Raw genomic sequence first — 21,866 nt, 5'->3', positions numbered from 1 at the left:
GAATGTGCACTGTTAGTTTATCCAAGTTAATTTATTAATTTAGTATCCTTATACCAGTCTAAATATCTAATATGTGGCTCTTTAGCTGAAGCCTTTTTTTCTTCTGTTTAGTAATCTGATGCCTATTTTAGATGTTAGGGAAAATATATTATTCTAATATTCTATTTACTTCAATAGAAAAGCCTGTATTTAACTTTAAAAAGCAATGAGGAATGTGTTTTTTAATTATGCTCTCATAAGTCTAATCTTTGGGGGAGTTACTACCATACATATAAATATTAAAGATGGTTATATATAATATTTGTCTGACTGTATGCACTTCAATATAAAAGTATTTGCTCATGTGTTCAATACAGGTTAGCAAGGGCTGTTTTAATTTATTGGAGCTTTAGACCTGTGTATTCGTAGTACATCTTTAACTCTAGTCATCTCTTTCTTGGGTTGATTTCGGGAGAGCTGAATGTGTTGGCATCGTTATTATGCCAGGCTGTAAAGTCTAACTGACACTTGCCCGGTTGTTAGACACTACTCAGGAGGCGCTTACTGCCAGAGAACTAGAAGTACCTACCATGCACCTGGTCCAGGTTCACCATGCTTGGCTCAGACCAGTGTTCTTCCTAAGAAACATATCATGCAGTCAAAACCTTTATGACAACTAATTATTTTCCATAGAGTTAACTGCAGTTGAAGGATTCAATGGAGTAATCGGAAATAGCAGATTTTAAAGAACATTTTCTATTTATTGGTTGCTGAACTGTTCAAAGATTTCCTGTGCGGGTAATTTTACTTACAATAGAATCTTGCTTATTTTAGTGGCTGAGGTGCTTCTGCTGTCCTAAAACTACTTCTGGGGTTTTTAAAATATAGGACCATGTTTTTGATTAGTGTCTTAAAAGATTACTATGGTGCTCAGCAAATCTTGTCACATCCTGCAGAAACCCCCAGGTTAGGAAAACAGTTTTGGACTCAAGAGACTTGTCTAATTTGAGCTGAGTGGAACTCAGCTGTGTTTGACCTGCATCCTCTCAATTTGTTCTGTATTTAGGTAGCTATTTATACAGAAGTCTTTATGTCATTGTAAATATTTTTTCTTGAAAGTTTTAATGAGAAACAGGGTAGTGTTCAAAGTCTTGTTCATGTTTGGATGCATTGAGAGAAAGAAACTAATGAGTTTCACATTACTTCTGCAACAGGTGGGGGAGAGAGAGAGAGAGTGTGTGTGTGTGTGTGTGTGTGTGTGTGTGTTATGCGTTAGTCTTAGTCTTCTGTTAGAGTCCAGCAATCGGAAATCTGTTTGAATATTCTGTGTTGGAAATCATGACCATAGGACTTCACTGTCCTCTAGGATTGGTATTTATTGGAGATGGGTGGTTAGCACATTAATCACCTGCTTATGCTTTAGTCAGGGGTAGTCATTTTCGATTATGATTTCTACTAACACTTTCAAAAAGTATCTGAAGTGACTTACAATTGTCAAATATGTAAAACAGGACAATTAAAATTAGTTTTTGGCAAAATAAAAAATTTGTAGGAGGAAGAACTATATTAACCCTAACAGATTCTAAAATTGAATGGTAAATTTAACTCCAGGTTTCTCCATGGGCAAAGTCAAAGGATAATACTGGGTTATGTAAAGTTTTCTGTCAATAAGGTTACTACTGTCCATGAGTAAGCAAAATGTGTTTACATTTTTATAAGAATGTGTAATATCGTATTCTTACGACACAAAGATGCAGCCAGTAAGCATACTGTAATGTTTGGTGTGTTGAAAGTTTAATAAAAAAATATCATTCTAGAATAACAAGTATCCTTTTTCAGTAGAAAGACGACTGTAAATATGATTTATTTCCTTTTGGTCATTCCTGCTTTGAACTCCCTTTAGCTGTATGCTATATAGGCCATGATGCTTCCAGACTATCTTTCCTAAGATGCAAAATATGATTTAGATAAGTGAGAATTTATATGCTGGGTTACTTAGTTGAGGTTTTTGGTATAAGCTAATGAGATGCTAGGAAGCTATCACTGAACACAAACCACTCCAGGGATCAGCCACACATACAGGAAGCTCTTGGAAAGGAATAACTGGGCAGAGAGCTTTTGAGCAACCTGTCAGGATATGCTTCGGATAAAGTTTGAGTTCGCTGAGATAAATGGTCCACAGTCTTAAAATACTGTGAGCCACTTTGTTTTGGAAGTGATGGTGGAGGATAATATGAGAAAAGGGACTATGTTTGTGTTTATGTTTCTTGGTAGTATAGGATGAGAAAATTGGTCAGATAATTCCCATAAGATAAAGATCTTTCATCAGCAAACTGTCATCAGTTATCCATAAGACTGGCCATTCCCCTAAGACCAAAGAAACTGTAAAAGACCTTTAAGGACAGTCATTCCTACACAATGTTTTTCCCCCTAAAAGGTTGGCACTGACAAACGAATTAAATTTCAACCTAGACATGTTTGTTTTATTTTTTGAGTGCTAGAGGATTAGAGATTTTATGTTAAATCTGAAGCATTTTGATTTCCATTTGTAATTTCTGTTCATTTAATGTGGCTAGATATATTAACTTAAAGGAATGGGGAAGCTTATTTCAATCAGAGCTAAGTTACAATTTTCAGAAGTCTGCAAAAATGGAAGAAAACTAGACATCAAAAGAGGCAGAAATTCGTAACAGTATCTCAGAAAACCAATTTTTAAAGGTAGTATCATGTGATAAAAGTGGTATTTGATGTCAGTAGTATGTTTTCTTAGAGCCTCTTCCAGGAATAGACATTTACCATGTTATTAGATTTTTCTTAAACTGTTTACTTTTTCATAAACTGTCAAAAATTGTATCCCTCTGAAACCAAAATATAAATGCTTAAATGTAAAGACAGGAAGCTGAGGGATGGTTACATAGGATCTCTCTGTACTATTTTTGCAACTTCTTTTTGTGAGTCTATAATTATTTCAAAATAAAAGGGTTTTAAAAATAAATTCAATAAGTTTATCATTATCTAGATAAATTATGATTTAAAATTTAATGCTTTAAACACAGTATTCAGTTCCAGATTAATAAATGCATAATATAAATTAATTTATTTCATTCTTGAGTTTAAAGGAAAAAAACAACTCAGGTTTATAACAAATGATAATCTAAAGATCTGTTTTGCCTTATCAGCAAAGAAAAAACAAGAACCCCTAAAACCAAGAACCCCTTTTCCCTAGGAGATTAAAAATTCTACAGTTTTATGTTTGTAATTGTATCTTTTTCCCCTATGGTATGGTATCCTTTTATGAGGATAAAATATTTTGGAAAAAAACTCCTCCATGTCTCTGTGTGGTGATCCTTCTTTGTTTTGCAAGTGTTCTCTACACTAGGATCATGCTTTGATGAACAAAATGCAGTGTGTCTGTGTGCTTTTTGTTTTTTAAGTTCACAGGGATTTAGTGATTGACTTTGTCTTGGTTTAATTATTTATATAATTGAAATCCTGAGTAGAGCCACATATTATATTTGGGTTGTAATGACGGTCTTTTGTATATGTTGTTGGCATTTAGAATTATCTTTTGCCTTTTTTCTTGTTCAGCTCTGTGGAACTTATATTTACTTTTCAATATTTTCATATTTCCTAAGAAATGACTAGATTTTTAAGAAATTTGTTGTTAATTACATGAACCAAAGGTCAGTAATCCTAGTCTCAAAGGTTTAACTGAAGTTTCATTAGATCTTCAAAAATGTTGATTTTCATAGAGATGTAAAGATGGAGTGCTTTGCTTTTTTTTTTTTTTTAAGGGTTTTTAAATTTATTTAGCCCCAAACTCTTGTTGGGATATAATGTTTGCTAGAAGCCCAGGTTACCTCCCCTAGACTTAAAATTATTGTGATTGAGGTGGAGAGGTATCCTCGGAATCAAAAAGCATACAAAAATCATTTGTTCCAGATGAGGAGGCCATTGATTACTGATGAGAATGAACATTCTTGAACAATGATAGAAGATAGCTTTGAGTTGGATGTTTGTAAACAGAGAGTGGAATGTTATGATAAAAGACTATTCAGAGTAAAACAAAGTAGTTCCTTTAAAAAAATGCAAGAAAATAAGTCTTTATATCCTCATTATTATTAATTTGAAATTATATTGTAAGATAGTTTTAAACTGTAATTCAGTTCTTTGGAGAAGCATTTCAAGATATATTTTGGCAGAATATATTGTTATTATATGAATAGTGGGTTCTTTGGCTAAATAGGGAAATGCTGGGTTAGACAAAGTTAAGTTACTGTAGGCTTCTCAGCACCTTACATATGCTGTTGGTGGTTTCAGACTCCAAGAAGGGCCTGTATTTTATACACTATTTTCCTAATTTATTTTTATGTGGATTTTTTTTTTTAGGAGGTGTCATGTGGGATTTGTGTTCTGAGAAATACACTTAGGGAAATGCTGCCCTAAGAGTGCTTCTGCTTGTTTGTACTCATTGCAGAGGTTTCCAGTTGTCGGCTGCCCTTCTAGTGAGTGGTGATAAAATGGAAGCGACAGGTTAGGGCTCCCTAGGACCATGGAGTTGACTGAGGATTGGCTGTGGGTTTAGATAGGTTGGTTATTTAGGCACATGTGAGGCCCTTGGTCAGTCCAGCTGCTTCCCTAGAATCCCAGTTGGCTTGGAACAGCTGTACAGGAGTGTGAACTGGTGGTTTCAGAGAACTAACCACTTGTTAGGCATCTATGAGACAGAGGGAACCAACTTGGAATTCCATTCCAAACTGTTTTTGGCTGTGCTTTAAAAGTACCAGAAAGGCAGTGAGTATTTATAGCATTAAAGTCACATACAAGCTAGTTATTATATATATATATATATATATAATATACATATATATATATGCACATGCATACACACATAGTGTCTTGGAAAGTGTACAGTTGCTTCCGTGACAAAAGCAAAGAAAGTTTAATATTTTCAACTTCTATTACTGAAGACATGGTCTAAAAAAGGATTGTATGTTTGTGTATGCATTTTCTAGGATGAGGGTTTACAGTTTTTATTAAATTCTCAGCAAGTTTCTGTATCCCCCCAAGTTTAAGCCTCACTAGACCTTCTAATTTCAGAGGACTAAGTATATCTGATTTCATTTCAAAGTATAAAACCAGTTCACTCATCAGGCATAAGGATGCTCTTTGTTTTCTGCAGTGTATATGGTTGCATATTTGGAACTGCATGCTTTGGATGTGTATTTGTTGGAAAGCTTGCCTTTGGGTTTGAGTTGTGGTGTGGTGAACATCTGGCCATGTGCAAAGCAGTTGGATCTTTGTTCTGATTCTTTAGATCTTCTCATGCAAATTCAGAGAAATGCCTTCTAATCATTGAGTTTACATGTCCCGGATCCCTGGATGTCTAGAAACAATGGCTTGCCAGAGTTTGCGTCAGTCCTGAGGGAGTCACGCACTATAGAGGAGGCTGTGTTCGCTATTTGTTCTTTGACCTGTTGGCTGCCTCTCTTGCAGTGCTGGCGTCTTATTTCTTGGAGAAGGACGGGTGTACTCAAGCTTTTATGTTAACTGCATAAAGATGAGCTTTATTCTTCTTCTGACTTGATGTTTTATTTTGTAAAATAGGAAATAATGTCTTTCCATTTTTCTGTTCATCCCAAAGTGGAAATTTGAGGTGTCTGTAATATAACTTTAGCTTTCTGGAAGACTGATAGCAAAGAAGACAAGTAAGAAATTTATGTATACCCATATTGGTTTTGTTCCACCAAGCTTATCTTCAAATGGTATACATTTGAAACATCTGTTCTAGTGTATAAACACTGTAGTTTTGTTGTGAAGTAAAGAATCTTAAAATAAGCATTGTTGGTCATAATTTCAATATTCTAGCCTTGCCTTGTGTGAATATATTTTACTCAGAGACTGTGTATAAATACCCAGAAGTGGTGATGATGATCAATGTTGTAAAGAATTTATTCTGATAAATGAGAAACTGGATATAATGTCAAAATAGCTATTTTCACAATAAAATCTCAAGTTGCTCGAATGTTTATTAATTCCTGGTTTAATGTTACTTATTCCTTCAGGTGAATATTTCATTGGGAAGAATTTTGGGGTCACTCAAAATAGTTTTGTGCTGGGACTGAGCTAGATAGAGGGTTGTTCTTTTTAAAATGTCCATTCTTTCTGTGATGCATTGAGATCACTTGTACTCTTTCCAGCCTGTGCTAAAGGAGGTTAGAGGCCTGCTCCCTAGGCCATTGTGTGTGTGTAACATCAGACAGCTCACACAACTTTTCAGGACTCTAGTTAGCTTATCTCTTTGGCTTTATAAGTTTCTTAAAATTTTTTTTTTGGTCACACAACTTTTCAGGACTCTAGTTAGCTTATCCCTTTGGCTTTATACGTTTCTTTAAAATTTTCTTTTTTTTCTCACCTAGAAAGTCCAGTGATGTTCCGTGTAATTGGATGGAAGGCATACACTGAGAAAAATAATGCAACTTTAGTTAGTGGGGAAGATATTCATATTTTTTGCTTTTTTTTTTTTTTTTTAATTGGGTAGCATATATGGGTATGGAGAACCCTGTTAGGGCTGTTAGTCTAGTAAGGGCAGGTTCCCTGAGGGGATGAGTATTTGTTAGTAGAGTTTATTTTTTTTAATTGAGGTATAATTTATGTATAGTAAAATGCATCAACCTTCCAAGTACAGCTGTTCAGGTATGTATTTCTCTCACATGAGAAGCCAGCTACATCTTTGTTGATACTTCTATCGCCAAAGAATACAAATCTTAATTGCGTATGAACTTTGGGTTTCAGATGAAATGCCCTTGGGTGGATTGAGGTGGTAATGATCACTTACTTCTTGCAAGAGAGCAGGAAAGAAGAGTTGGTGGTGGTGGGATAATAGAATTCTTTTGGGGAAAGACAACTGTTGGATTGGCCAAAAAGTTCATTCGGGTTTTTCCGTATGATGGTATTTGGAGTCACAAAGCTGAGAACCTTTCAACAAACACCTTCAGAATTTTTCGTTCTTTTTTTTTTTTTTAAATTTTTTTTTTTTTTTTTAATTTTGCGGTACGTGGGCCTCTCACTGTTGTGGCTTCTCCCGTTGCGGAGCACAGGCTCCAGATGCGCAGGCTCCAGATGCGCAGGCTCCGGATGCGCAGGCTCAGCGGCCATGGCTCCCGGGCCCAGCTGCTCTGCGGCATGTGGGATCCTCCTGGACCGGGGCACGAACCCACGTCGCCTGCATCGGCAGGCGGACTCCCAAACACTGCGCCACCAGGGAAGCCCGAATTTTTCGTTCTTAATTGCTCAGCTTAGAGGCTTGACTTTGGTCTGGGACTATTTGGGGTGCTCAAAAGCTCCTGAATATTTAGTATGATGTCCTTTGGTGAACAGTAGGCTGCAACGTAAGTGGTGCTCTGTTTTTCTTTTGCCATTAATAGCAGCCATTGTTAGGAAAACTTAAGTTTTTCGTATGGGGATCTTGTCCTAAGTGAATCTCCATAGGAGAAAGATTGAAATAAAGGGGAAACCACTAAGATCACTGAGGACTGCGCGTATGTTTGAGACAGGTATATATGAGAACAAGAAGGAAATGGTGGTGGAGAATATAAGGATTTGTCTTACTCCATCTTGTAATTAAGTTCCTAGTTGTGAAGCAAAGGAGATACACATCCCTTCTTGATCTGACAAGAAGTTCAGGAGAAACGATGAGAAAACATGGCACATTTCTCCAGGTACATTAGTCAGCCTCCTGGAATGCTTTAGACGTCTATGATTACGAAATGAAGACAGCTGTGCATCGTCAAAGACGTTGCTAATTTCTAACACAGCCAACTCGCTCCAAAAGTTGTACTTTTCCAAGTAAGAGAGGGGCTATTATATTTATCCTGCTTTTTGAGTAAGCAAGTGAAAATAGGGAAATCTTGACATGTATAAATAAAATTAGGGATTGGTTTTTTTTTTTTTTTTTTTTTTTTTTTGCAATACGCGGGCCTCTCACTGCTGTGGCCTCTCCCGTTGCGGAGCAACAGGCTCCGGACGCGCAGGCTCAGCGGCCATGGCTCACGGGCACAGCCGCTGCGCGGCATGTGGGATCCTACCGGACCGGGGCACGAACCCGTGTACCCTGCATCGGCAGGCGGACTCTCAACCACTGCACCACCAGGGAAGCCCAGGGATTGGTTTTTCAGATCCGAGTTTCAGGCAGGTGGTCGTCTCAAGAATTCACATTTTGAAAAAGTTAAGAAATCTTTTGGTGTAGAAGGAAGCATGACGCTTTCCAAATATCACAGTTAAGACCAAACAGATTTCAGTTTTATTTTAAATGCAAGAAGCAAACTGACTTATTTGAAGACTGTCAGATTGTGCCTATTCTGATATGTGTTGTCCCAGTTCTGTCTATGAGGGGGGATTGTCATTTTCATCTAATGAGCATGGTTTACGTTTTGTATTACATATAATATGCAGTTCACAGAGTGACTACTGCTAAAATGGTTTAGAAAAAGGTGGGAAGGGATATAGTAGATGTAGAAATTAAAAGGAAAAAGAACCAAAGAGAAAGGAACTCTAAATATGATGTAATTGGGGCTGTGGCGAGGAAGAGGAATGGAATGTAGAAAGATAGTGGATTTTAGAGTTAGAAAGCCTGGCTTAACACAGCACACCAAACTGGTGATTTTAAGCAAGTCACTTGATTCTTAGTCTGCATTACTATTCGTTGCAATGCAATGGAATAATTGAATCTGGATGTATGAACATTTTTATGTGTTTGTTTTTTTAAAAAAAATTATTAAAATTTAGACACTACCAATAGGAAGAGCCCCATCCCACCCCTTATGAATAACCTCTGTTAACTTATTGGTATCTAGTCTTTCAGTCTTCTGTTTTCTACACACACACATACACACACACACACACACACACACACACACACAGAATTCTGTATATATTGTAATTCTATATAGTATGTACTATTCTGTAATATGCTTTTTCACTTAGTGTTCAGAAAATCTTGCAGGTCACTACATATTCTACATGATTTTTAAAGGCTATGTGCAATTTCAGTGCATGATGTTACATTGTTTATTTCATTCCTTTGCAATGGACATTAGGGTAAATTCCTCTTGTAATGGTCTTTGTTATATGTTATTAAGTTGTTTCTCAGGAAGATGCACCACTTTATATTCTCCAATACCCTGTGTAGGAGAGCCTGTTTTACTGCAACCCCATGAACTTTGAGTTCTTTATCTCGTCACTAATCTAAAAGGTAAAAAATAGTTTATTTATTTATTTAATATGTATTTCTTTGATAACTAGTAAGGGTGAATATTTTCCCCATATGTCTACAGTCCATTTGTGTTTCTTCTGTAAGTTGTCTATTCATATTCTGCATAAAAGGAAAATTACTTAAGTTCTCTGAAACCCTGTCTTCTCTGCTGTAAGACGGGGTTTCCATGTGGTCTAAATGGAATAACACATTGCAGATCCAGAATATGGCAGGCATGCAACAGTATTGTTTTCCTTCTTGTTATTTCCTGGATTAAGAGCTCCCAGAGGATGGAGACTCTTTATTTATCCCAGCACCTAGTACAGTGCTTGGAACAGAGAAGAAGCTCAAAAAGTTTTTGAGGAAGGAGGAATAGCTGGGATTCGAAAATATTTTGAGTATATCAGGAAAAGGAGTGAGAAAAGTTGAAGCCGAGATCCAATGAATAAGCAGTGAGAAAACTGGTGGGTTCCTTATAAGCTTATTATTCAAATGGAAGAATTTAAGTTTTATTCTCAAAGCTCCACAAGAAACAATTTCTTACAAAGTGGCTAAAGGATGTTAAATATTTGTATTCAAGGCCATAAGTAGCCTTGAGAAGTTGAGTTATTATTTTGTAAGCTAATGAGTACATATTTTAAGTACACTAAGAAAGGTGACTAATTAAAGGAATTAATAATTAAAATTTCTGAAAAGTGAATAATTTAAAAAATGATTAATTCTAATTTCCATATATTAGATTTGCCTAGACTAGGAGTAAACATGCAATAATAATATAATCATATTTTAAAATGGTAATAAGTTAAAGTAACCCAGAGTTGTGGTGCCTCGAAAGGAAGGAAGAGAATTGGTGTCAGGTCTTGTTTTATCCAACATGCCCTGGGATCATGGGGGAGAGAGTCAGTGATTCGTTAATGAGAGTTGCAGATGGCTCTAAATTGAGAAGTATTGTAAACAGCAGGAATGACTGAGAAATGATACAAAAGGAGCCGGAAATGTTAGGAACATGGACAGGAAATCAAATGATTCAGCCTGGAGTAATGCAAGCCAGTCTGACATCTGGGGCCAAATAAGAAGAAATAGAGATATTCCATGAAAGAGACAAACATGAAGAACAGTCACATCTCAAAGGAGATTGTGGGTGTGGAGAGGGAGTAGAGGAAAACAAGAGAATTAAGAAGCAGGGACTAATGATATGTGCCCAGTACTATGATTTGGTACTTTCTGTGTTGATTTCTTTTTGACTGAGGTTAAAGCAATTTAGTGCTATGTAAGAAATAGAGTTTTTGAGGATTAACTCAGTACCTAGTGAAACAAAAGCTCAGCCTGTCTTTTAGTTGATCCTAATGATTGTTAGAGTGTTATCAGTATAGAGAGCATTGTGGAAGTGGCTGGAATCTTCAGAAAAGCTCTAGTAGGATAGATCACTTGCCATACTCCTACCTGGCATCTCTCATTCAGTGGGTGTTGCCAGGAACTCTTGGAGCAGCTCCCTCCAGGCTATCCTAGTTGCCAGCAGCATGAGGGGGCCCTACAAAACCTTTGGTGGGTTAGTACAGGGTCCAGCTTAAGCAAAAATAAGATGTGAGTTTCACAATGGCTGCTCCATGAGGCAGTCTGTTCCTTCCAGCATTTCTTAGTATCCCTTATCCTTCTCTCTTGCTATAAAAGTCTAGTGATCATTTGTATTTTCTCTAGATGTCAGTAAACTAAAGTCAGATTTATTGGCAATATTGGCCCACTTTAGGAATCTCCAACTCTTTTTTTTTTTTTTTAATAGAGCCACCACTTCTCATATTTTCAGTTACAAGGGCTTTAGGAATTGGGTCACAGTGAGGACCTCGTGGAGATGAAGAGGAAGAGGACCAAATTATTCTAGGGAGGACAAACCCCTAAGCAGGTGATGCTTACTGTATCCATTCCCCATCCCGAGGAGAAGACCAGAACATTGGTGCAAAGAGTATGTTGAAGGAGTGAGCTGGAAAGGAGAGGTGTCAAAGACCTATCACTTGTAGTTCCAGTTGTAGCTTGTAATGTATGTTAATGGCTCAAATTGGAAGCTTGAAGCTGAACGTGTCACCTATACCCAGACATATTTGTCTTGTAACAGAAGGTCTTTATAGCTAAAAAAAATTCATTCATGTATTCAACAAGTATATACTGAGTGTCCCCTATGTTCCAGGCACTGTTCTTAGTACTGAGGATACATCAGTGGACAAAACACAGATCTCGGCTCTTGGGGTACTACATTTTAGCGGGGGGGGGGGGACAATTAATAATGAACCTAATAAGCAGAGTATATAATGTAGTAGAAAGTGGAGGTGCTATGGAAAAAGAAAGTAAAGCAGGATAAAGGGGTTGGGAGTGCTGGGATTGGGGGCAAGTGACGGTATTAAATACGGCAAGATAGGCTTCATTGTGAAGATGAGCAAAGACTTGAAAGAAGTGTTGGGCGGCCTTCCAGATATCTGATGAAGAACATCCTAGGTGGAGCAGTAGTCCTAAGGGAAGGTTTGTCTGGCATGTCTGAGAATCAGCAAGGAGGCCAGTGTCTCTGGAGCAGAGTGAGCAAGGTGGAGAGTGAAAGAGATGAGATCGGTGAGCTAAGGAGTGGGAGATAACCAGGTAAGAGCCTGTGGGCATTTGTAGGCCTTTGGCTTTTACTCTGAGCCATTTCAAGGTTTTGAGTACAGAAGTGATGTCACTGATTACTTTTTAAAAGGACTACTTGAGTTGTGATGCTGAGGATTGACAAGGGTGTGAGCAGGAAGACCAACTGAGAGCATATTATAGTAATCTAGCCAAGAGATGGTGGTGGCTCAGATGGATTAGGATGGTAGCAGTGGAAGTGGTAAGAAGAGGTTGGATTCTGGATGTATTTTCGTGTACCATCAACAAGATTTTTTGACTGATTAGATGTGGGTGGTGAGAAAAAGAGAAGTGACTTAAAGATTTTTGGCATGAGCACTGGATGGATCAAGTTGCCATCACCTGAGATGGGAAAGGCTCTGAGGAGAACAGCTTTTGAGGGGAGATTGGGAGTTCCATTTCTGACATGTTGAGTTTGTGATATCTTTTACATATCCAAATGGAGATGTTGAGTAAGCACTTGAGGAGATACAAGTTTGGAGTTCAGGAGATACAACTGAAGAGTCATGAGTATAAAGATGTTATTTAAAACCATGCGACTGAATGAGATCATCAAGGATTTAAGTTATAGAGAAGAGGAGAGGACTAAGAACTGAGACCAGGGACACTCTGAACATGAAAGGAGGCCTGAGACCAATGAGGCTGGAGGAAAATCAAAAGAAGGTGATGTCCTTGAAGCCAAATGAAGAAGGAAGAGGGAGTGATTAAGTGCAGTGACTAGAGCTGATGGGTTATGTAAGATGGGGACTGTGACTTGACCATTGGATTTAGCAAAATGACCTTGATGAGCAGTTTCCATGGAGGGGTGGATAGGAATAGGTTCAAGAGAGACTAGGAGGAGAGGAATTGGGAAGAGTGAGAAGAAACAAATGATGACGGGGATAATTGTAAAAAGCATGACAGAGCTGGGAAAGACATCTAGAGGTAAAAATGCCTTCCTGTGGGTCCTTGAGCTCCCACCAAGAACGTAGCTACCTATTTATTTATGTATGTTTATGTATAGCTGCAAATCAAGTCAGCATGCAACCAGCAGTGCTGAGCTAGGTCATTAGGAAACCTTCCCTTTAACAGAGATTCAAATGGGGTTTAATAGAGTTTGTCAAGGGACTTCTTATTTATTACAAAAATGTCGCTATTTAAAACATGGGATTCTTCTCAAAATGATGAGCTAAATTCTTTTGTGAATAAGCATATTAATACATTTATACTTAGTTAAGCCAGAGGATGCAGGGACGAAGTCAATCACTGGAGTATTTTCTTCTTTGTCTAGAGGATTTCAGCTTCTGTGCTTTAGGTAATAGAATTTGTTTCCTTTATCTAGGCCTGGGGCCCAGAGAACTGAGCCCAAATGAAGTAAATCTGCATCTTTATTTTCCATTTGAGCTACTTAATGACTGTGTGCATTCATCAGGGGACAGGATGAGAACATATTCGAAAATTAAAGGGTTATCGCTATAGAAAGCATTGAGAATGCTGTGTGAAGCGTAAGTATGATTTAGGAAAAATATAATGTTTTAAAGGCACCGACTAGTCTGAAAACAAACCAGAAACCTTGGTGTCATCTTATCTCTTTCCCTGTCTTTCTAGTCAGTCACCAAGTCCCATCTGTTCCTCACTATGGTCATCACTTGGATCTGAACGGTGCCCCTGCCATGGCCTCTTCTATCCTGGGTCACTGCTGCGGATACACCATCAGCCTCCTATCTCTGGTTTTGCTCCTTTCCAAACCATTCTCCACATTGTTCAAGAGTGATCTTTATAAAATGCATAAAGATCATGCTTCACCCTTGCTTAATACCTTTTAATGGTGTCTTGTTGTTATCAAGTCTAAGCTTCTTAAAAGAGCCTATAAGACATTTCATCATCTGGTTCAAGTTCAACTTTGCCCCACCTTCTGTCCCCACCACTGAAGATCCAGCCACCAAACCTCCTAAATCTCCAAATCACTCCATACTTTCTTTTATGCCTTTGGACGAAGAGGCTCAAATGAGTAATAGAGAAGCCACAAAATCAATTTAACAAGACTAAACAGAGAATTAGATTTTTAGGCGTCTTTAAAATAGAAATGGAAGGGAGGTTGTTCTTGCCCTTTGTAACTCCCCTGCTTGACCAGTCACTGCTTCACCTATACCTACTCACGTGAACATGCTTGCCCTCTGCCCCAGCTAGTGATTGTTCTAATCCTTAGGCCAGAACGGTTCCACCTGCTAATTTATCAAAGGGAAACATCTGCCCTTGTGATGGTGATTAACCTGAAGGGCTGAGAGGGATGTGCCCCAGCTGCCAGTTTCCCTGGTAACTGAGCCAACCTGACGTCAATTCCCCCTATAAATGTAGCCTCCTTCTCCCTGGAGTAGCAAAGATCGCTGCCATGAACTCTCTGCTGGGGTGGGATGTTGCTCCATGACCCTTTTGTTTCAGACGTGTAAGATCCCCTGTCCATCAAACCATTGATGTCTCTGTTGCTGTCTCTGGGCTCTTTCTTCAGTCTCGAGGCTGGGCAACCACAAGGCTTGCAGGCCTGCGGGGTGCAGCCCAACAGAGGTCCTTTGTTTCCATGTTCCATGTATTCACATTATACGATATGTTTCTATTTCTGCTTGGCTCATGCATGTGTGTAACAGCACTGCACCTAAATCATGTTTGGCTTCTTCTCTACTCGACTTTGAGAACTCTCATGGCTTAATCCTTTCCCTGTTTTTACATTTTACTCACTTCACACACCCACTTTACACACTTTCCCTTGTTTGTCTTTTCCATCCTCAGTCTTCAAATACTGCCTATAATTTTACATCTCACAGACTGATGTGTCAGGCATCTCTTGTGAGATCAGACTCCTATCCAAAGGAGATCTAAAAGGTCTGCAGCAATCTCAAACTTGAATCTAAAGCTGAACTCTTATCTTCACTCTGCCAAAACCTCTTCCTCTGCTAGTGCTTCCCATCTCAATAAACATCACCTGTGCTACTCCGTTGCCAAAGTCAGAGACCTGAACATTTACCTTTTCCTTAGTCCCTAAGAAAACCTGCTAACATGCCAGGCAATGCCTAAAATGTTTTATATATAATAACTCTGTCTTTTAACAAATCTGTAAAGTAGCTGCTATTATTATCACCCACTTCATAGATGAGGAAACTAAGGCACAGAGAGGTTATGTCATTTGCCCAAGGTCACGCAGCTTACTAATGGTAAGTAAGTAATCAGGGATTTAAACTCAGATGATGTGGCTTCAGAGTCCATGTGCTTAAATTAACCTTTACACTAACTGTTATTCTTGGTATCTCTTTCTGATTCACCCCTGATAAACTCTCATCCAACTTATCAGATGTGTAAGCAGTCCTACCTCCAAAAATGCCCTAAATCCATCTACTTCTTTCCATCATAGTTGCCATCACCCTAGCCTTTTTCCGAGGCTGTCATATTTCCCTGGAGATCTCCAATTCCACTCTTGTCCTTCCCACCTCCCTCAACTCAGCATTCCTAGTCATTCTTCCCAAAGAAGCCAGGTCTTAGCTTGAATGTAATTTTTTTTTTTTTCCTGAGAAGCCTCCCTTGATTCCCATAAATGAATCACATCCTCTCAATTATCCTTTCTCGTATCACCCTATTCATTTCTTTCATGGTAAATTTCATAATTGATAATTAGACATTTGTGTCTTTATTTTTTAAAGCTCCATGAGAACAAGGATTTTGTTTTATTTTCCACTATCTACCCAGTGCCTAGCACAGACCTTAGCCCATAGTAGGCATTTAGTAATATCTGTGAATGGATGGATGGATGAGTGACTAATATTGAGTAAGAAGTGACTAACTTTTATGTGTTATAATGAAAGTACGGTTTCACTTCTTTATAATGAACTAATGGGAGGAGGCTGTATGAATTGCTGAAAAATATACAATGTATGATCTTTAAAATAAAACGTAGTTTTATTGTTTCAGTGAAGGACTTTGTATAATTCCAGTACGCATGCCACCCCTTGCTTTCACCCCAACACTCCTTTCTAAGAGATTCTGTTCCTACCCTCACACCCCTAACTCAGCTCATTGGACCAGAGATAGAAACTGATCCGAGCTAAGCTAATTAGATTCTCCCTGCTCAGACTTTAGAGTCAGGAACCTGAGAAACAGATCTTTAAGGCAACTACATTCATTCAGACTTCAAATATTTATTGAGCATCTAGAATGAAGTGGTCATTGGGGATGTAATGAACAAGACACATCTCTCCTTGAAGACATTTACAGTTCAGAGAAGAAGACCTGCTATTGCAATTCAGCGTGCTAAGTGCTATGACATGTGAATTACCAAGGAGTACACAGGAGGGCCTAGGAGAGGTGCCTTAAGCAGTCTTGTGAAGGCAGAGAAAGTTTCCCAGCAGAGGTGACGTCTTAGCCAAAAAAAGCTAAATCGACCCAGGAGAGAGTAGGCATGAGGTGAAAGGGTATTCTAAGCAGAGGGAACAGATAAGGCCAACACAGTGCATTCAGTCTGTTGTGCAATGATAGGGGAGATTTTACTGAGAGGGAAATGGGGTCTCCACCATGAAGGCCCTTGTCAGCCTGTACAAAGTTTGGACTTTATCCTGAGAGCTGTGAGGGTCCTGAACAAGGGATTTTATCAGAAGAGTGACACATTCAGTTCTGTGCTCTAGAAAGATCCCTGTGGTTTCAGTTGGGGGGAACATAGTGGAAGGAGATGTACCAGTTAGGAGATTTTTATAGAAATCCAGGCATGGAATGATGTTGGCAGGAATGAGTTGGTGACAGTGGGAAGAAATGGAGTGGATGGTTAAAGTGTGTTTAGGTTGATGAAGGGTGAGGGAGAGAGGAATTAAGGACGATGTCCAGGCTCGCAGCTTGGGCTCGCAGTAGACTGTGAGGTCACCCTCTGAGACAGAGACATGTCAGGGACCTCAAGGAAGAGGTCAGGACTGGAGACATAAATGGGAGTGTTATCTCGGAAGAATTAAGGGAAAGCTTTGGGGTTGACTTTACCCAGTCAGTATGTGGAGAAGAAGAAAAGAAGAGGTCCATGGGTGGAATCCTGCGTGACTCCACAATTAAGAAGGTGAATGAGGAAGAAGAGTCTATAAAAGAGTTTGAGAAGATGTGTCCTGAGAGCCAGATGGAAACCCAAGGAAGAGTGATGTTGCGGAAACCAGTGGCTGACACCCCCTCTGGAAGAGTCTAAGGAATGTCAGTGTCCTAACACAATGACCAAATCAAGGGCAACTTCACAGTAACTAATTGCTTGGGGATATCTAACATACATGAGAGCTAACATATATTTCTCTTAATTATGTAAATGTCATTCTTAATTGTTATCTATGGCAGTATCCATCTGTGTGTCCCTAAGAATGCTAAGAAGCTTCCCGATAGTCGCCTCACCCTAATTCCTTGCAAATTCTCTAAGAGTAGAGTCTGGAAAACTCACTGGAGCACCATAAGACAGAAGGGGAAAGGAAAACCAGATTGGACGGACTCCAGGATCCTTTTCCAAAGTATTTCTAAATGGGCTTAGGAGATTAGCATGCTTCATGTCCAGATGGTTCCTGCAGTGATTCAGCCATGTGGCTGACAGGGTCTTGGTGGTCCGGCCTGGTGTCAGACCTGTGCCTCTGAGGTGGGAAAGCTGAGATCAGGACACTGGTCCACCAGAGACCTCCCGGCTCCATGTAATATCAAATGGCGAAAGCTCTCCCAGAGGTCTCCATCTCAATGCTAAGACCCAGCTCCACTCAATGACCAGCAAGCTACAGTGCTGGACACCCTAGGCCAAACAACTAGCAAGACAGGAAGACAACCGCACCCATTAGTAGAGAGGCTGCCTAAAATCATAATAAGGTCACAGACACACCACCAGATGTGGTCCTGCCCACCAGAAAGACAAGACCCAACCTCATCCACCAGAACATAGGCACCAGTCCCCTCCACCAGGAAGCCTACAAAACCCACTGAACCTACCTTAGCCACTGGGGGCAGACACCAAAAACAACAGGAACTATGAACCTGCAGCCTGTGAAAAGGAGACCCCAAACACAGTAAGTTAAGCAAAATGAGAAGACAGAGAAACACACAGCAGATGAAGGAGCAAGGTAAAAACCTACCAGATCAAACAAATGAAGAAGAAATAGACAGTCTACCTGAAAAAGAATTCAGAGTAATGATAGTACAGATGATCCAAAATCTTGGAAATAGAATGGAGAAAATACAAGAAATGTTTAACAAGGACCTAGAAGAACTAAAGAGCAAACAAACGATGATGAATAACACAATAAATGAAATTTAAAATTCTCTAGAAGGAATAAATAGCAGAATAACGGAGGCAGAAGAACGGATATGTGACCTGGAAGATAAAATACTGGAAATAACTACCACAGAGCAGAATAAAGAAAAAAGAATGAAAAGAACTGAGGACAGTCTCAGAGAACTCTGGGACAACATTAAATGCACCAACATTCAAATTATAGGGGTCTCAGAAGAAGAAGAGAGAAAGGGACTGAGAAAATATTTGAAGAGATTATACTTGAAAACTTCCCTAGTATAGGAAAGGAAAGAGTCAATCAAGTCCAGGGAGCGCAGAGAGTCCCATGCAGGATAAAGCCAAAGAGAAACATGCCAAGACACATATTAATCAAACTATCAAAAATTAAATACAAAGAAAAATATTAAAATCAGCAAGGGAAAAACAACAAATAACATACAAGGGGATCTCCATAAGGTTAACAGCTGATCTTTCAGCAGAAACTCTGCAAGCCAGAAGGGACTGGCAGGACATACTTAAAGTGATGAAAGGGAAAACCCTACAACCAAGATTACTCTACCCAGCAAGGATCTCATTCAGATTCAATGCAGAAATTAAAACCTTCACAGACAAGCAAAAGCTAAGAGAATTTGGCACCAACAAACCAGCTTTACAACAAATGCTAAGGAAACTTCTCTAGGCAGGAAACACAAGAGAAGGAAAAGACCTACAATAACAAACCCAAAACAATTAAGAAAATGGTAATAGGAACATACATATAGATAACTACATTAAATGTAAATGGATTAAATGCTCCCACCAAGAGACACAGACTGGCTGAATGGATACAAAAACCAGATCTGTATATATGCTGTCTACAAGAGACCACTTCAGACCTAGGGACACATGCAGACTGAAAGTGAGGGGATGGAAAAAGATATCCATGCAAATGGAAATCAAAAGAGAGCTGGAGTAGCAATTCTCATATCAGACAAAATAGACTGTAAAATAAAGACTATTACAAGAGACAAAGAAAGACACTACATAATGATCAAGGGATAATTCCAAGAAGAAGATATAACAATTGTAAATATTTATGCACCCAATATACGATCACCTCAATACATGAGGCAAATGCTATCTGCCATAAAAGGGGAACTCAACAGTAACATGATCATAGTAGGAGACTTTAACACCCCACTTTCACCAATGGAAAGAACATCCCAAATGAAAATAAATAAGGAAACACAAGCTTTAAGTGACACATTAAACAAGATGGACTTAACTGATATTTATAGGACATTCCATCCAAGAACAACAGAATACACTTTCTTCTGAAGTGCTCATGGAACATTTTCCACAATATATCATATCTTGGGTCACAAATCAAGTCTTAGTAAATTTAAGAAAATTGAAATCGTATCAAGTATCTTTTCTGACCACAACGCTATGAGAGTAGATATCAATTATAGGAAAAAATCTATAAAAAATACAAACACATGGAGGCTAAACAGTACACTACTAAATAACCAAGTGATCACTGAAGAAATCAAAGAGGAAATCAAAAAATACCTAGAAACAAATGACAATGAAAACATGACGACCCAAAACCTATGGAATGCAGCAAAAGCTGTTCTAAGAGGAAAGTTTATAGCTATACAAGCCTACCTCAAGAAACAAGAAACATTTCAAATAAACATCCTAACCTTACACCTAAAGCAATTAGAAAAAGAAGAAAAAAAAACCCCAAGTTAGCAGAAGGAAACAAATCATAAAGATCAGATCAGAAATAAATGAAAAAGAAATGAAGGAAACGATAACAAAGATCAATAAAACTAAAAGCTGGTTCTTTGAGAAGATAAATACAATGATAAACCATCAGCTAGACTCATCAAGAAAAAAAGGGAGAAGACTCAAATCAATAGAATTAGAAATGAAAAAGGAGAAGTAACAACTGACACTGTAGAAATACAAAGAATCATGAGAGATTACTACAAGCAACTCTATGCCAATAAAATGGACAACCTGGAAGAAATGGACAAATTCTTAGAAAAGCACAGTCTTCTGAGACTGAACCAGGAAGAAATAGAAAATATAAACAGACCAATTACAAGCACTGAGATTGAAACTGTGATTAAAAATCTTCCAACAAAAAAAAGCCCAGGACTTCACAGGATGTCCTCACAGGATGGTTTCAGAGGAAAATTCTATCAAACATTCAGAGAAGAGCTAACACTTATCCTTTTAAACTCTTCCAAAATATAGCAGAGGGAGGAACATTCTCAAACTCATTCTATGAGGTCACAATCATCCTGATACCAAAACCAGACAAAGAAAGAAAACTACAGGCCAATATCACTGATGAACATAGATGCAAAAATCCTCAACAAAATACTAGCCAACAGAATCCAACAGCACATTAAAAGGATCATACACCATAATCAAGTGGGGTTTATCCCAGGAATGCAAGGATTTTTCAATATATGCAAATCAATCAATGTGATAAACCATATTAACAAATGATGGAGAAAAACCATATGATCATCTCAATTGTTGCAGAAAAAGCTTTTGACAAAATTCAAAACCCATTTATGATAAACAACCTGCAGAAAGTAAGCATAGAGGGAACTTACCTCAACATAATAAAGACTGTATATGACAAACCCACAGCCAACATCATTCTCAATGTTGAAAAACTGAAACCATTCGTCTAAGATCAGGAACAAGACAAGGTTGCCCACTCTCACCACTATTATTTAACATAGTTTTGGAAGTTATAGCCACAGCAATCAGGGATGAAAAAGAAATAAAAGAATCCAAATTGGAAAAGAAGAAGTAAAGCAGTCACTGTTTGCAGATGACATGATACTATGCATAGAGAATCCTAAAGACGCTACCAGAAAACTACTAGAGCTAATCAATGAATTTGGTAAAGGTGCAGGATACAAAATCAATGCACAGAAATCTCTTACATTCCTATACACTAATGATGAAAAATCTGAAGGAGAAATTAAGAAAACACTCCCATTTACCATTGCAACAAAAAGAATAAAATATCTAGGAATAAACCTACCTAAGGAGACAAAAGACCTGTACGCAGAAAACTATAAGATACTGATGAAAGAAATTAAAGATGATACAGTTAGAGAGATATACCATGTTCTTGGATTGGAAGAATCAACATTGTGAAAATGACTGTACTACCCAAAGCAATCTACAGATTCAATGCAATCCCTATCAAACTACCACTGGCATTTTTCACAGAACTAGAACAAAAAATTTCACAGTTTGTATGGAAACACAAAAGACCCCGAATACCCAAAGCAATATTTAGAAAGAAAAACAGATCTGGAGGAATCTGGCTCCCAGACTTCAGACTATACTACGTAGCTACAGTAATCAAGACAGTATGGTGGGGCTTCCCTGGTGGAGCAGTGGTTGAGAATCTGCCTGCCAATGCAGGGTACACGGGTTTGAGCTCTGGTCTGGGAAGATCCCACATGCCACGGGGCAACTAGGCCCGTGAGCCACAACTACTGAGCCTGCGCATATGGAGCCTGTGCTCCGCAACAAGAGAGGCCACAACAGTGAGAGGCCCGTGCACTGCGATGAAGAGTGGCCCCCGCTTGCTGCAACTGGAGAAAGCCCTCGCACAGAAAACGAAGACCCAACACAGCCAAAATAAATAAATTAATTAATTAATTAAAAAAAAAAAAAAAAAAAGACTGTATGTTACTGGCACAA

This window comes from Phocoena phocoena, chromosome 3 (assembly GCF_963924675.1).
Source record: "Phocoena phocoena chromosome 3, mPhoPho1.1, whole genome shotgun sequence".
Classification (NCBI taxonomy): domain Eukaryota; kingdom Metazoa; phylum Chordata; class Mammalia; order Artiodactyla; family Phocoenidae; genus Phocoena; species Phocoena phocoena.
The sequence above is the reverse complement of the archived record's forward strand: the minus strand, read 5'-3'. Positions refer to the sequence as shown.